General features: G+C 44.4%; 1 long non-coding RNA gene and 1 other non-coding gene across 2 annotated transcripts in view; both read left to right on the top strand.

The window, feature by feature from the left end:
- Window positions 1–17,534, top strand: part of LOC135966203 (uncharacterized) — a 108,808-nt gene that overhangs the window by 78,652 nt on the left and 12,622 nt on the right. The gene's annotated exons all lie outside the window — the stretch shown is intronic.
- LOC123567757 (U6 spliceosomal RNA) lies at window positions 12,535–12,640 on the top strand. The gene has a single exon (XR_006690860.2). It is a non-coding gene; the product is annotated as a U6 spliceosomal RNA (small nuclear RNA).

Here is a 17,534-nt window from a genome sequence, read left to right as displayed (position 1 = left end):
TGTATCTTTAGTAGAGACGGGGTTTCAGCATGGTGGCCAGGCTGGTCTCAAACTCCTGTCCTCAGGTGACCTGCCCACCTCGGCCACCCAAAGTGTTGGGATTACAGGCATGAGCCATCTTGCCCAGTTCCCTGTAGCTATATTTAATTACCCACAATTTGTAACACTGATTCACAATAGTCCCAATAATGTTCTTTATAGAAAAAGAAGATTCTCTGGTCTGGGATCCAATCTAGGTTCATACAGTACATTTAGTTGTCATGTCTCTTTGGTCTCCATTAATCTGCAAAAATTCCTTAGCTTTTCTTTGTCCTTCATGATGTTGACAGTTTAAAATTTTGTCTTTTGGATTATGTGACATTTTGAATTTTGTAACAGGTCCCTCAATTTGGCTTTGTTGGATATTTCCTTTTGATTAGATTCAGATTTTTCATTTTTGGCAGAAAAACTATATAAGAGCTATTACGACCATCTCACTGCAGTACAGCAGGAGAAAATGATGTCGGCTTGCCCCAGTATTGGTGCTATTAACTTTGATTAATTGGTGCTTTCACTGTCAATTACTATTTTTCTTTTGTAGTTAATTAATAGTAATTAATTGTGTTATGATAAGATGCTCCTTATCGAACTTTCACTGACTAGTTGTAGTATCAATTAATTACGTCTAAAAATTTAAAGAAGTGCCAGGCGTGGTGGCTCACACCTGTACTTCACCCTGGGCGACAAGAGTAAGACTCTTGTCTCAAAAAAAAGAAAAAAATTTAAAAAGAAACATTGTTTTAAACTTAGATTCAAACATCAGTTTGCTACTTATCAGCTGTGTGACCTTAGGGCAACTCACCAGATGGCTCTGAGCCTCAGTTTCCTCATGTGTAGATTGTAGATAATAATACTTTTCTCATAAAATTAATGTGGGTAATACATGTAAAGTACTTAGCAGAGTGATTACTATTCATTTTATTTCACTAGTTTTTACTGAAATTCTTTAAATTTTAGTAGTGTGTAAGAAAAGATCATCTTTGTCCTAACAGAGATTATAGTCTAGTCTAGAGTAGAGGTCAGCAAACTTTTTCCTGTAAAGAGCAGCTGGTGGCTGGGCACAGTGGCTCGCGCCTGTAATCCCAGCATTTTGGGAGGCCAAGGCAGGCAGATCAGCTGAGGTTAGGAGTTCAAGACCAACTTGGCCAACATAGCAAAACCCCATGTCTACTAGAAATATAAACATTAGCTGGGTGTGGTGGTGCACATCTGTAACCCCAGCTACTCAGGAGGCTGAGGCATGAGAATCACTTGAACCTGGGAGTCAGAGGTTGCAGTGAGCTGAGACCGCGCCATTGCACACCAGCTTGGGCAAAAAGAGTGAAATTCCATCTCAAAACAAAAAAAAAATGCAGATGGTAAATATTTTAGGAGCCATATGGGCAATACATAAATGAATGAATTTTACTGTATTCCAATAAAACTTTATTTATAAAACAAGTGGTAGGCTGGACTTGGCCCATGGGCTGGAGTTTGCTGATCTCTGGTCTAGAGCAAACAGACCAACAAGAAAATATAATTACAAACAAACAAACAAAAAAACCCAGCCAAACAAAAATAAATAAAAATAATTACAAATCATAAGTGCTATGAAGGAAAAAGATAGGTTTTAGAGGATTACATAACAGTGACCTCACCTTCTCTACAATGTTAGGAGTAGCAAAGCTAAAGCAGTAGCATTTACACTGAGACCTAGAAAGTAGGTAGTCATTAACTAAATATGTGGTGGCAGGGAGCTTATCAGGCAGAGCAAACAGCATATTCTAAGGAAGTGAAAGAGAAAGTTACATAACTTTTTCTTTTCTTTTTTTTCGAGACAGGGTCTCATTCTGTTGTCCAGCTTGGAGGGCAGTGGCGCAAACATGGCCCACTGGAGCCTTAAACTCCTGGGCTCAAGCAATCCTCCCACCTCAACCTCCTGAGTAGCTGGGACCACAGGTGTGCTCCATCATGCCCAGCTATTTTTGTATTTTTTTGTAGAGATGGAGCTCTCACTATGTTGCCCAGGCTTATCTTGAACTCCTGGACTCAAGTGAGCCTCCTGCTTCACCCTCCCAAAATGCTGGGATTATAGATATAAGCCACCGTAACAGCTGAACTTTTTTTTTTTTTTGAGATGGAGTCTGGCTCTGTTGCCAGGCTGGAGTGCAGTGGCGAGATCTCCGCTCACTGCAATCTCTGCCTCCCAGGTTCAAGTGATCTCCTGTCTCAGCCTCCTGGGTAGCTGGGATTACAGGTGCCCACCACCACACCCAGTTAATTTTTATATTTTTAGTAGAGACGGGGTTTCACCATGTTGGCCAGGATGGTCTCAATCTCTTGACCTTGTGATTGCCCACCTCGGCCTCCCAAAGTGCTGGGATTACAGGCGTGAGCCACCGCACCGGGCAAGCTTTGAATTCTTAAAAAATTTTCAGCTGAGGCCAGACGCGGTGGCTCACACCTGTAATCCCCAGCACTTGGGGAGGCCAAGGTGGGCGGATCACGAGGTCAGGAGACCAAGACCACCCTGGCCAACACGCTGCAACGTTGTCTCTACTAAAAATACAAAAAATTAGCTGGGCGTGGTGGCGGGTGCCTGTAGTCCCAGCTACTCGGGAGGCTGAGGCAAGAGAATCGCTTGAACCTGGGATGCGGAGCTTGCAGTGAGCCGAGATGGTGCCACTGCACTCTAGCCTGGGTGACAGAGCCAGACTCAGTCTCAAAAAAAAAAAAAAAAGAATTGAAAGCCAATGTAACTAGGAGGCAAAAAAGAAAGAAAAATGATGTGGGAATCTTTGAATGAATAAACATTTGTTAAAAGATTCCCCACATCATTTTTCTTACTTTTCTTGCTGCGTGCTAGGCATTATTCTAGCTAAAAGGAATACACTGGTAAACAAGACTAATAAGGTCCCTGCCTCTATGGAGTTGACATTTGGGATAGAGGTGGGTGTTGGAGATGGATAATAAACACATGAATACATAATTACATGTTTAATATGTAATCGTATAGACGTATGTGCATGTGTAAATAAATGTGTTTACAGATTACAAGTACCAAGAATAAGATGCTTTTTGTTCTTTGAAACAGGGTCTTGCTCTGTCACCCAGGCTGAAGTGCCGTACTGCAATCCTAGCTCACTGCAGCCTCAACCTCTCAGGCAATCCTCCCACCTCAGCCTTTTGAGTAGCTGAGACTACAGGTGCACGCTACCACATCCAGCTAATTTAAAAAAAAAATTTGTAAAGATGGAGTTTCACCATGTTGCCCAGGCTGGTCTTGAATTCCTGGGCTCAAGTGATCCTCCCACCTTGGTTTCCTAAATTGTTGGGATTACAGGTGTGAACCACTCTGCCCAGCCTGGAGAGGGCTTTTTGAGAAAGTGATTTTTTTTTTTTTTTTATTATTATACTTTAAGTTCTAGGGTACGTGTGCATAACGTGCAGGTTTGTTCCATATGTATACTTGTGCCATGTTGCTGTGCTGCACCCATCAACTCGTCAGCACCCATCAACTCGTCATTTACATCAGGTATAACTCCCAATGCAATCCCTCCCCCCTCCCCTTGAACACTGAGAAAAGGCCAAATACATGAAAGCAGAAAGAAGAATGTTAACAACTGTGAAACGACAAAAGCAGATGCCCTGAGACAATAAAGAACCACCATTGAGGAAGAAACCTACAGGCAGCCAAAGGGAGAGGGCTGTGAAACAAGATGGGAGAGGCAGGCAAAGGCCAGATCACACAGCCTTGGAGTCCACGGTGAGAACTTTGGACTTCATTTGAAATGCACTGAAAATCAATGGCAAGATTTTACTGAAGGGAGTGACATGACATTTTAAAAAGATTATTCTGGGTGCAGTGTGATGAATGCAATGGAGAAAAAACAAGATTGAAAGCGGAAAGAAGTTAAAAGGCTTTTGGACTAATCCAGGTGAGAAACTATGAGGTAGTTAAAATGAGGGTGGTGACAGTAAAGATGGAAGGAAATGAACAGTTTAGAAAGATACTTAAATGATAAAACTGATGGAACTTGGTGATTTGTTAGATATGAGTACTAAAAGAGAAAGATGGTCCCCAAGCTCCTGAAAGGAGAAATTGGGTGAATGTTGGTGCCATTCACTGGGATATCCAAGTGGAAATGTTAAATGTGCAGTTGAAAATAGGCGCTCAGGCCGGACGCGGTGTCTCACACCTGTAATCCCAGCACTTTGGGAGGCTGAGGTGGGTGGATCATGTGAGGTCAGGAGTTTGAGATGAGTCTGGCTAACATGATGAAACCCCATCGCTACTAAAAATAAAAAAAACTAGCCTGGCATGGTGGTACATGCCTGTAGCCCCAGCTACTTGGGAGGCTGAGGCTAGAGAATGGCTTGAACCCAGGAGGCTTGAACCCAGGAGCCGAGATCGCGCCACTGCACCACAGCCTAGGTGACAAAGTGAGACTCCGTCTCAAAAAAAAAAAAAAAAAAAAGGAAAGGAAAATAGGAGCTCGGAGGGTGGGCACCGTGGCTTGTGCCTGTAATCCCAGCACTTTGGGAAGCCAAGGCAGGTGGATTGCTTGAACTTGGAAGTTTGAGACCAGCCTGGGCAACATGGCAAAACCCTTTCTCTACAAAAAAAATACAAAAATTAGCTGGTGCTTGGTGGCTCATCTCTGCAGTCCCAGCTACTTGGGAGGCTGAGGCAGGAGAATGACTTGAGCACTGAAAGTCAAGGCTGCAATGAGCCACGATGGCACCACTATACTCCAGCCTGGGTGACAGAGTGAGACCTTCTAAAAAAAAAAAAAAAAAAAAAAAAGAAAGAAAAGAAAACAGAAAAGAAAAAGAAAATAGGAGCTCAGAGGAGAACTGGGGATGTATTTATCCACATGTGGTAATCAGAGCCATGGATATGGTTAAAGAGAGAGGAGATAAGAAAAGCCTGCCTAAGTCTGAATCTTGAGAAATGTGGACGTGTAAAGACTGACAGAAGCTATAATCCCAGCACTTTGGGAGGCTGAGGCGGGCGGATCACCTGAGGTCAGGAGTTTGAGACCAGCCTGGCCAACGTGGTCAAACCCCGTAGCTACTAAAAAACCACAAAAATTGTCTGGGCGTGGTGGCTCACACCTGTAATTCCAGCACTTTGGGAGGCTGAGGCGGGCAGATTACCTGAAGTCAGAAGTTCGAGATCAGCCTGACCAACATGGTGAAACCTGTCTCTGCTAAAAATACAAAAATTAACTGGGCACGGTGGCGCACAGCTGTAGTCCCAGCTACTGGGGAGGCTGAAGCAGGAGAATTGCTTGAACCCAGGAGGCAGAGGTTGCAGTGAGCCGAGATCATGACACTATACTCCAATCTGGGCGACAGAGCAAGACTCCATCTCAAAAATAAAAAATTAGCCAGGCATGGTGGCACACGCCTCTAACCCAACTTCTCAGGAGGCTGAGGCAGGAGAATAACTTGAACCTGGGCGGGGGAGGTTGCGGTGAGCCAAGATTGCGACACTGCACTCCAGCCTGGGGGATAGAGAGAGACTCTGTCTCAAAAAAAAAAAAAAAAGAATTAGCTGGGCCTGGTGGCAGGTGCCTGTAATCCCAGCTACTGGAGAGGCTGAGGCAGGAGAATCGCTTGAACCCAGGAGGCAGAGATTGCAGTGAACTGAGATCGCACCACTGCACTCCAGCTTGGACTAATCGAAACTCTGTATCAAAAAAAAAAAAAGGCCAGAGCACCGTGGCTCACGCCTGTAATCCCAGCATTTTGGGAGGCTGAGACAGGCGGATCATGAGGTCAGGAGATCGAGACCATCCTGGCTAACACAGTGAAACCCCGTCTCCACTAAAAATACAAAAATTAGCCGGGCACGGTGGCGGGCGCCTGTAGTCCCAGCTGCTCTGGAGGCTGAGGCAGGAGAATGGCGTGAACCCGGGAGGCAGAGCTTGCAGTGAGCCGAGATGGCCCCACTGCACTCCAGCCTGGGGGACAGAGAGACAGAGGCTATAATCCCAGCCTCCCAAAGTGCTGGGATTATAGCTTCTGCCAGTCTTCACATGTCCAAGTTTCTCAAGATTCTGTCTCAAAAAAAAAATAAAAAAATAAAAAAAGATGTAGGCAGAACACCAGGAGAGCATCATGTCACAGAATGCTGCTGAGAGTTGAGGAATAGGAGGATTAAAAAACAGCCACTGGAGGGAAAGACAAAGGAGTCATTGATAGCCTTGGGAAGAGTCATTTTGGGGAAGAGGATGAAGCTAGATTGCAGTGTCAGAGGAATAAGTACAAGGTGACAGGGAGTGTAGATGACTGTGAGAAACACAGACATAAAAGGGAAGAGAGATAGGCCACAGACTCATCCCTCCATAAATAACAGTTTTGTTATTACTATTTACTTGTCATTTTTAAAAAGCAAAACTTTGAGACACATTTACTTCCCCACCTTACCAGTCAATTATTACATCATAATTCTGAGTGGCTGTCTTATATCTTCTCAGAAAAAGTGCACTATTGAGGGGCTGGCATCTTATAGGGAGCTTCCCTCTTTGGTCATAGCATTAAGAGCCCTTGGCTTCACAGGTCATTCAATAGACTGTTTAGGTACTTACACTTAAGATTTTCACCTGAGTATCCAACTTACTTGTTTAGTGGATTTTTTGATTAATTTTTTTTCTTTTTTTTTTTTTGGAAACAGAATCTCACTGTCACCCAGGCTGGAGTGCAGTGGTACAATCATGGCTCACTGCAGCCTTGCTCTCCCAGGCTCAAGTGATCCTCCCACCTTAACCTCTCAAGTAGCTGGGAATACAGGCATGCACAACCACACCGCTTAATTTTTTTTACTTTTTGTAGAGATGGGGTTTCACCATATTGCCCAGTCTGGTTCTTGAACTCCTGAGCGTAAGTGATTCACCTGCTTCGGCCTCCCAAAGTGCTAGGATTACAGGTGTGAGCCACTGTGTCCAGCCTTAATTAATTATTTTAACATTAATTTTATTTTTTAAAAAAAATAAGCAGGCCAGGCCGGGCGCAGTGGCTCACACCTGTAATCCCAGCACTTTGGGAGGCTGAGGCGGGCGGATCACGTCAGGAGATTGAGAACATACTGGCTAACATGGTGAAACCTCGTCTCTACTAAAAATACAAAAAATTAGCCAAGCGTAGTGGCAGGCGCCTGTAGTCCCAGCTACTCGGGAGGCTGAGGCAGGAGAATGGTATGAACCCGGGATGCGGAGCTTGCATGAGCTGAGATTGTGCCACTGCACTCCAGCCTGGGCGACAGAGTGAGACTCTGTCTCAAAAAAAAAAAAAAAAAAAAAGCAGGCCAGGCGTGGTGGGTCACGCCTATAATCCCAGCACTTTGGGAGGCCAAGGCGGAAGGATCACCTGAGGTCGGGAGTTTGAGACCATCCTGGCCAACATGGTGAAACCCCGTCTCTACTGAAAATAAAAAAATCAGCCGGGCATGGTGGCACACGCCTGTAGTCCCAGCTACTCAGGAGGCTGAGGCAAGAGAATCGCTCGAACCCGGGAAGCGGAGGTTACAGTGAGCCGAGATCTCGCCACTGTACTCCAGCCTGGTGACAGAGCGAGACTCCATCTTAAAAAAAAAAATGCCATACATCCAAATGCTTCAAAATTCAGAAAGAGGCCGGGCACAGTGGCTCACGCCTGTAATCCCAGCACTTTGGGAGGCAAAGGCAGGTGGATCACCTGAAGTCAGGAGTTCGAGACCAGCCTGGCCAACATGGTGAAACCCCATCTCTACTAAAAATACAAAAATTAGCCGGGCGTGGCGATGCACACCTGTAATCCCAGCTACTCGGGAAGCTGAGGCATGAGAATCACTTGAAAACAGAAGGCGGAGGTTGTGGTGAGCCGAGATCGTACCACTACACTCCATCCTGGGCGAGGGGGACACTCTGTCTCAAAAAAAAAAAAAAAATCAGAAATAACTAAAAGTTCAGTGAAAGTTTACTTTTCACCCTATTCCTGAACCCCTAGTTTCCTTCCTGGGGCAGCTGTATTTTATTTAACCAGGAGCCTAGTGATGAACATCTGCTTGTTAACAGTCTTTTCCTATTATGAATAATGAAGCAATGGATAACCTTGTATATGTTATTTTGTGCATGCGTGAGTGTCTTCAGTCTATTTCCCTAGAAGCTGAGACTGGTGGAGCTTAGTAGGCAAGTGATTTATTAGGAAAGTAGTCTAGGTAGAAATCTAGGAGACTGAGGGAGGGAAGCAGGCCAGGGGAGGGGAAGAAGGAACGCAAGGATGGTTTCAGGGGAAGTCTAGACTCAGCCTGTTCCTACCGGGAGCCCTGAAGCATAAAGTGCAAGCAGAATCTGTCTGTCCTTAGGCAAGAGACCAGAACATTTGTACCCCACCATAGACAGTCACTGGTTAAAGCAGCACATGACTCCCATGAACCTCATGTCCAGATGGCTCTAATCATGCAAGTCCAATCCCCTGGGGTTGTAGGTAGAAACCATTACCAGCAGTGCCCACAGCTCCTGGGGGAATGGGCACCACAAAATGGTAGCAGGGATCCCCAGGGATTGAGGTGGGGACACCAACAGATTCTGCCACGGTGGATATGTTGATGAAAAGCGTCAAACTCTGTTAACTATTTGAAGAGATTTATTCTGAGCCAAATATGGGTGACCATGGCCCATGACACAGCCTGCAGGAGGTCCTGAGAACATGTGCTCAAGGTGGTTGGGGCACAGCTTGGGTTTATACATTTTAGGGATACATGAGACACCAATCAAATACATTTAAGAAATACATTGGTTTGGTTCAGAAAGGCAGGACAACGCAAAGCCGGGGCTTCCACGCTACAGGTAAATTTAAACACTTTCTGGTTGATAGTTGGTTGAGTTTATCTGAAGACCTGGGATCAATGGAAAGAAAATGTTCAGATTAAGATAAAGGATTGTGGAGACCAAGTTTTATTGTGCAGAGGAAGCTCTCAGATAGCAGACTTCAGGGAGAGCAGTTTGCAAAATGTTTCTTATTGCACTTAGAAGGGTGCCTGGCTCTTAGCTGATTATCTCCTGGATCTGGAAAGGAAGGAAGGAAAACAAAGGAGGAAGGGGATTCTCTACGGAATGTGGATTTTTCCCACAAGAGGCTTTGCAGGGCAATTTCAAGGCATGCCAGAGAAACACGTATTGTGGTAAAAATATTTTGATTTTCTTCCTTGTTATGCCAGAGTCAGATTGGAAAGTAAGTCACAACATACAGGATTAAATAAAACCCATCTGATGAGAACTGATCATTTGTAGGGCATGACTCCCCAGACCCCTTAGGTAGGAATTTGGGGGAAAAAAATCAGAGCTTAGTCCTCAAATATCACTATAGGATAAATTCCTGGAGGTAAAATTGCTGGATGGAGCTAACGCTATTAGTTTCCTATTTAAAAAATATCCCCTCTATACACACACACACACACACACACACACACACACACACACACACACACACACAGAGAGAGAGACACCATTTTTCATAATACAACCCTGCTTTTATTTGAAATAGCCATGTGTTCAATTTAAAAACTCACTTTCCCATCCTATTTGCACTTGTGCTAGTCATGTGGCGCCGCGCTTAGCAGTAAGATGAAGGTGGTGGTTTCTGAGGGTAGTGTCCTTTCCAGAATAAAAAGACAAGCTTTTTTGCCTCTTCATCCTTTACTTTATATTCCTCTTTCTGCCAGGAATGTAAATGTGAGTCTGTGGTATCACGCACGTCCGTGTGAAAAGACCACCAGACAGGCTTTGTGTGAGCAACAAGGCTGTTTATTTCACCTGGGTGCAGGTGGGCTGAGTCCAAAAAGAGAGTCAGAGAAGGGAGATGGGGTGGGGCCATTTTATAGGATTTGGGTGGGTAGTGGAAAATTACAGTTAAAGGGGGTTGTTCTCTGGTGGGCAGGGGCAGGGGTCACAAGGTGCTCAGTGGGGGAGCTTCTGAGCCAGGAGAAGGAATTTTACAAGGTTAATCGCTCAGTTAAGGTGGAGCAGGAACAAATCACAATGGTGGGATGTCATCAGTTAAGGCAGGAATGGGCCATTTTCACTTCTTTCATGATTCTTCAGTTACTTCAGGTGATCTGGATGTATACGTGCAGGTCACAGGGGATATGATGGCTTAGCTTGGGCTCAGAGGCCTGACATGTGGGTGCAGCAGCTATCTTGTGGTCATGAAACAGAGGCAGGAAAATGAAGACCTATGCCCTAAAACGCAGGAAGTCAACACAATTTGTATTAAAATACACTGCAATAAGTGTCTTCTCTTTCCCAGGTCTGGGTGCATAATTATGTCAATGAAAAGAGTCAAACTGTAAAATATTTGAAGAAATTTATTCTGCCAAACTTGAGTGATCATGGCCCGTGACACAGCACTCAGGACATCCTGAGAATGTGTGCCCAAGGCTAATGGGGCGCAGCTTAGTTTTACACACTTTAAGAAGACATGAGACTTCCATCAAATACATTTAGGAAATACATTGGTTCGGTTCAGAAGGGCGAGACCACTGGAAGGGGGTTAGAGGAGAGGCTGCCAGGCTGCAGGTAGATTTAAAATTTTTCTGCTTGACAATTGGTTGAGTTTATCTAAAGACCTGGGATGAATAGAAAAGAAATGTCTGGGTTAAGATGAAGGATTATGGAGACCAAAGTTCTGATTTGCAGAGGAGGCCTTCAGTTAGTGGGCTTCAGAGAGAATAGGCTGTAAAATATTTCTTATCGGACTGAATTATGTGTTGATGTTAATGCCAGAGAGGTATAACAAGGCATGTCTGACCCCCGCCCCCACTTTTCCATTATGGCCTAAACCAGTCTTCCCGGTTAAATTTTAAAAGTGCCCTGGCCAGGAGAAAGTCCATTCAGATGGTTGGGGGGCCTTAGAATTTTATTTTTGGTTTAGAATTATTACACAAATCTACTTTCATTTATACGGTATTTTATGTATTACAAGTATACTTTCACAAACTTTTTTTTTCCACCTCACTTTATTTTTACAGTATCTCCCATCCACATGACAAGTATTGGTACTCTTGAAAAAAATATATCTCCTGCAGTAGTAAAAGCTAATAATTCACTGATGACTAATTTTGACTTAGTTTGCTTTCCTTCTAACAACTAGCTGAGATGAGCTACTCTAAAAGTATGGGATTTAAAATATGGGAAAAGTAATCTTGTAACAGAGTCTTTGGGAGGGGATCCATACCCCAAAATAGAAGTACAGGGTAGAGTCCCGTGAGAGCACCAAAGATCAAAGAAAAGATGCACTAAATGTGGGGGAAGGAGGGCAGAAGGGATGTCCGTGTGTTACGAAAGTCAACTTTTATCTATTCTGAAGTTTTGCCCTGTAGTCTGTGGGAAATACATTTTCCCTGTATTACTCAGTGTTCCTGCAAAACTTCAGCCTCTTGAACCACAGATACTGATCTACTATTAAAATAAGAATGCTTACTTTCATTTCCCCCGTAAATATTTGTTCTCTACAACCTTCATTATGGAGCCATTGGCTTCCACTTAAAGGATAATAAAACTTCTCTTATCTTACCTGGAGGCAGAGCCTTACATTCCAGGATAGGGAACTTCCCCTCCTCCCTAGAAAGACTTCTGAAAGAATGTAGAGAACTCTCTCTCCATGACTTTGCATGTCAAAAGTGGAGAAAAGCCTCAAAGAGGCTGGTTTTATCTTCCCAGTAGAGATAGAGATTTAGATTCCAAAAGGTGAGAATCTGTTCCTAAGGAAAATATGTTTACCTTAGGGAGCAAAGCTTTTTCCCTCTCCTTTGAGGAGAGTCTCTTTCCCATATGAACTCTCAGGCTTGAGGACAACTCAGCAAAGTCACTGTGGCTACTCTTATTGCTGGGAGTAAAGCTCTGATCTTTGACTCCGAGACCTGATGTTTCAGCTAGTATCTATTTATTTATCATCTCTATGTGCTTATTTATGACTATACAAGTAGGATAAGGTCTCACACCCATCACAATTTCCTTTTTTTTTTTTTTTTAAGAGACAGGATCTTGCTATACTGCCCAGGCTGGTCTGAAACTCCTGGCCTCTAGCAATCTTCCCACATTGACCTCCCAAAGTGTTGGTATTACAGGCATGAGATACCTTGCCTGGTCCCATCACAGTTTTTGATTTGACATAATTCTCCTTTAAAAAATTGGTAAATTGTGCTTGCTTCAGCATATATATACATATACATATATATATAATTTTTTTTTTTTTTTTTTGAGACAGAATCTCACTCTGTCGCCCAGGCTGGAGTGCAGTGGCGCGATCTTGGCTCACTGCAAGCTCCGCCTCCTGGGTTCACACCATTCTCCTGCCTCAGCCTCCTGAGTAACTGGGACTTCAGGCGCCTGCCACCACGCCCAGCTAATTTTTTGTATTTTTAGTAGAGACAGGGTTTCACCGTGTTAGCCAGGATGGTCCCGATCTCCTGACCTCATGATCTGCCCGCCTTGGCCTCCCAAAGTACTGGGATTACGGGCGTGAGCCACCGCACACGGCCTAGCATATATATTAAAATTGGATTATACAAAGTAGATTAGCATGCCTCCTGTGAGAGGATGACATGCTGAAATGGAAATTCGTGCTCCATATTTTTTCTTAATTGATAAATTACTCTTTAATAGTGAATTACCCAACTTTGTGGGGTTTTTTGTTTTTGTTTTTGTTTTGAGACAGAGCCTCACTGTCTCTCAGGCTGGAGTGCAGTGGCATGATCTTGGCTCACTGCAACCTCCACCTCCTGGGTTCGAGCGATTCTCCTGCCTCAGCCACCTGAGTAGCTGGGATTACAGGCACATGCCACCACACCCAACTAATTTTTGTATTTTTAGTAGAGATGTGGCTTTGTCATGTTGCCCAGGCTGGTCTTGAACTCCTGGCCTCAAGTGAGGCTCACCTCAGCCTCCCAAAGGGCTGGGACTACAGGCATAAGCCACCGCTGTGGGCCTGTATTTCTAATATATACATACAAGATCATTTATGTAGTTTACTGCCCAAAATGGAAGAAACCTCATCACAAAGAGACATTTAGAAAACCTAAATTGATGAACATCCTAATAATATATTTGTCTGTAAAGACTAACTTCTGATTTTTATTTTTATTTTTATTTATTTATTTATTTATTTATTTTCTCTTGCCCAAATTCCTATCTTAAGGGTCTGGAGAGTCATGTCCTACAAACTATAAATTCTCATCAGAGGTGTGATTTAACCCTGTATATTGTGACTTACTTTCCAATCTGACTCTGGCATAACATTACGTGACAAAGAAGAAAGGCAAAATATTTTACCCCAAAACATGTTTCTTTGCCATATTTTGAAATGGCCCTGCAAAGCTGTCCTTTGAAGGGGAAGATTCGCATCTGTAAAGAATCTCTATTAACAAAGCTAGATCTTTTTCTTCCAGGCTCTCCCAATCCTGAAGAGATTGTTATATATATGTGCTGCCGAATGGAGCACTCCAGAAGAGATTAACTAAGACTCTAGCACCTTTTAAGGTCTGAATAGGAAACATCTGTCATTTATTCTCTCTAAGGGTAGCCACTATAAGACTTCAAAAGGGCCGGGCGCGGTGGCTCACGCCTGTAATCCCAGCACTTTGGGAGGCCGAGGCGGGCGGATCACAAGGTCAGGAGATCGAGACCACGGTGAAACCCCGTTTCTACTAAAAATACAAAAAATTAGCCGGGCGCGGTGGCGGGCGCCTGTAGTCCCAGCTACTCAGGAGGCTGAGGCAGGAGAATGGTGTGAACCCGGGAGGCGGAGCTTGCAGTGAGCCGAGATTGCGCCACTGCACTCCAGCCTGGGCGACAGAGCGAGACTCCGTCTCAAAAAAAAAAAAAAAAAAAAAAAAAAGACTTCAAAAGAACCTTGGTTGCCGCAATCTTCTTTTTTTTTTTTTTTTTTTTTTTTTTTAATTGAGATGGAGTCTCACTCTGTTGCCCAGGCTAGAGTAGAGTGATACCATCTCGGCTTGTAGCGGGATGAGCCACAGAGAAAACTCCTCAGACACCGGATTAAAGAAGGAAGAGGTTTTTTATTCGGCCAGGAGCATCAGCAGACTCGCGTCTTAAGAGCCGAGCTCCCCGAGAAAAAATTCTTGGCTTTTTTAAAAGCTTACAACTTTAAGGGGTCCATGTGAAAGGGTCGTGATAAATCAAGCAAGCGTGGGAAACGTGACTGGGAGCTACATGCATCAGCTAACAGAACAAAAAGTTTTACAATGCTTTTTTCATACAGTGTCTGGAATTTACAGATAACACAAGTAGTTTAGGTCAGGGTTTGATGTTATTATTATTACTTTTTTTAACTTCTAGGGCTGAGTGGTGGTGTCAAGGTTGTCTGGCTATTTATTTTACTTTTGTTTCTTTTTAACTTTTTGCCTTCTCTTTTTTCTTCTGTCTTGTGAACTAGGCAAGGTGAGGGGAGGAGGGCAGCAGGAGTAGTAGTGGTCTCCTTCCAAAGGCTCACTGCAACCTCCACCTCCCAGGTTTAACTGATCCTCCTGCCTCAGGCCCCCTAGTAGCTGGGATTACAGGCATGCATCACCATACCCGGCTAATTTTGTTTGTTTGTTTTGAGACGGAGTTTCACGCTGTTGCGCAGGCTGGAGTGCAGTGGCGCGATCTTGGCTCACTGCAACCTCTACCTCCTGGGTTCAAGCCATTCTCCTGTCTCAACTTCCTGAGTAGCTGGGATTACAGGTGCCTGCCACCACGCCCAGCTAATTTTTGTACTTTTAGCAGAGAATGGTCACCATGCTGGCCAGGCTGGTCTCGAACTCCTGACCTCAGGCGATCCACCTGCCTTGGCCTCCCAAAGTTCTGGGATTACAGGCATGAGCTGCTGCTCCCGTTCTAAGGGCTGGGATTACAGGCGTGAGCCACCGGCCCTGGCCAAGTCTCCACAATCTTTTTTTTTTTTTTTTTTTTTTTTTTGAGGCAGAATCTCTCTCTGTCGCCAGGCTGGAGTGCAGTGCTGCTCTCGGCTCACTGCAACCTCTGCCTCCCAGGTTCAAGCAATTCTCCTGCCTCAACCTCCTGAGTAGCTGGGACTACAGGCGCACGCCACCACGCCCAGCTAATTTTTGCATTTTTAGTAGAGACAGGGTTTCTACATGTTGGCCAGGATGGTCTCCATCTCTTGACCTCGTGATCTGCCCACCTCAGCCTCCCAAAGTGCTGTGATTATAGGCGTGAGCCACCGTGCCTGGTCCCCATAATCTTTTATCTTAACCTTAACATTTCCTTTCTATGGATCCCAGGTCTTTAGACAAACTCATCCAATTGTCATCAGAAAATGTTTAAATTTACCTATAGCCTGTAAGGCCCCCGACTGCCCCCCACCCACCCTATCTGCTTTGAGTTGTCCCGCCTTTCTGGACCAAACCAATGTATTTCTTTTTTTTGTTTGTTTGTTTTTTGAGACGGAGTCTCACTCTGTCGCCGGGCTGGAGTGCAGTGGCCGGACCTCAGCTCACTGCAAGCTCCGCCTCCCGGGTTCCCGCCATTCTCCTGCCTCAGCCTCCCGAGTAGCTGGGACCACAGGCGCCCGCCACCTCGCCCGGCTAGTTTTTTGTATTTTTAGTAGAGACGGGGTTTCACCATATTAGCCAGGATGGTCTCGATCTCCTGACCTCGTGATCCGCCCGTCTCGGCCTCCCAAAGTGCTGGGATTACAGGCTTGAGCCACCGCGCCTGGCCTACCAATGTATTTCTTAAACATATTTATTGATGTCTCATGCCCTCCCTAAAATGTATAAAACCAAGCTGCACCCAACCACCTTGGGCACATGTTCTCAGGACCTCCTGAGGGCTGTGTCACAGACCATAGTCACTTATATTTGGCTCAGAATAAATTTCTTCAAATATTTTACAGAGTTTGACTCTTTTTGTCAACACTGTGCACTTCAAAAATGTTCGTGTCATAGAAAACAAAGTTTGAGGAACTGTTCCAGATTAAAGGAACCTAAATAGACACGGGAACTAAATGAAAGGTGTGAAGGGAGAAGGATTGTTACAGAAGGCATTATTGGGACAATTGGCAAAATTTGAATATGGACTCTATATTGATAATCATAGTGTATCAATGTTAAATGTCCTGAATTTGGTGATTGTACAGTGGTTTTGTAAGAGAATGTCTTTCTTCAAGGATAGACAATAAATTATTTAGGCACGTCGGGTCGTGATATCTATAACTTAACTTCAAATGGAGAGAAAGAGAAAAAAAGCAATTGTAGCAAAATGTTTACTAACAATTAGTGATCTAGGTGAAGGGCGTTTCAGTTCATTGCGCTACTATTCTTGCAACTTTTCTCTAGTTTATATTGTTTTCAAAATAAAAGGTTTTGTGAAAGAAGGAGAAACGTTCCCATCGAGAAAAGCCTAGGTCTGACGCTGTGGCTCACATCTGTAATTCCAGCAATTTGAGAGGCCGAGGCAGGCAGAATACTTGAGGCCAGGAGTTCAACACCAGCCTGGCCAACATGGTGAAACCTGGTCTTAACTAAACTACAAAAATTAGGCCAGGCACAGTGGCTCACGCCTGTAATCCCAGCACTTTGGGAGGCTGAGGCGGGTGGCTCACCTGAGGTCAGGAGCTTGAGACCAGCCTGGACAACATGGAGAAACCCCATCTCTACTAAAAATACAAAAATTAGCCAGGCATGGTGGCAGGCACCTATAATCCCAGCTACTTGGGAGGCTGAGGCAGGAGAATCGCTTGAACCCGGGAGGCAGAGGTTACAGTGAGCCGAGATCATGCCACTGCACTCCAGCCTGGGTGACAGAGTGAGACCCTGTCTTAAAAATAAATTAATAAAATAATAAAATAAAATAAAAAATTAGTTGGGCGTGGTGGTGGGCGCCTGTAATCCCAGCTACTCTGGAGGCTGAGGCAGGAGAATTGCTTGAGCCCAGGAGGCAGAGGTTGCAGTGAGCCAAGATAATGCCATTGCACTCCAGCCTGGGTGACAGAGCGAGACTCCATCTCAAAAATAAATAAATAAATAAATAAAAGGAGAAAAGTCTAACATGTGTCAGGCACTGAGCTAAGCATAAGCTCTAGAGATGAGTAATGGATGTGATATATTACCAGGCCACAAAACCTAACAGTCTAGTGAAGGAGATATAAGGAGATATACAAGTAAATTAATATCATGTGACAAAATAAAAAAAAAAAGGGAAGGCTTTTTTTTTTTTTTTTTTTTTTTTTTTTTAAAGACAGAGTCTTGCTCTGTTGCCAGGCTGGAGTGCAGTGGCATGATCTCGGCTCACTGCAACCTCCACCTCCTGGGTTTAAGGGATTCTCCTGCCTCAGCCTCCTGAGTAGCTGGGACTACAGGCACCCGCCACCACACCCAGCAAATTTTTGTATTTTTAGTAGAGACGGGATTTCACCATGTTGGCCAGGATGGTCTCCATCTCTTGACCTCATGATCTGCCCGCTTGGCCTCCCAAAGTGCTGGGATTACAGGTGTGAGCCACCGTGCC

The sequence above is a fragment of the Macaca fascicularis genome, chromosome 11 (genome assembly GCF_037993035.2).
Source record: "Macaca fascicularis isolate 582-1 chromosome 11, T2T-MFA8v1.1".
NCBI classification, from domain to species: domain Eukaryota; kingdom Metazoa; phylum Chordata; class Mammalia; order Primates; family Cercopithecidae; genus Macaca; species Macaca fascicularis.
This window is presented reverse-complemented; position numbering and strand designations above follow the sequence as displayed.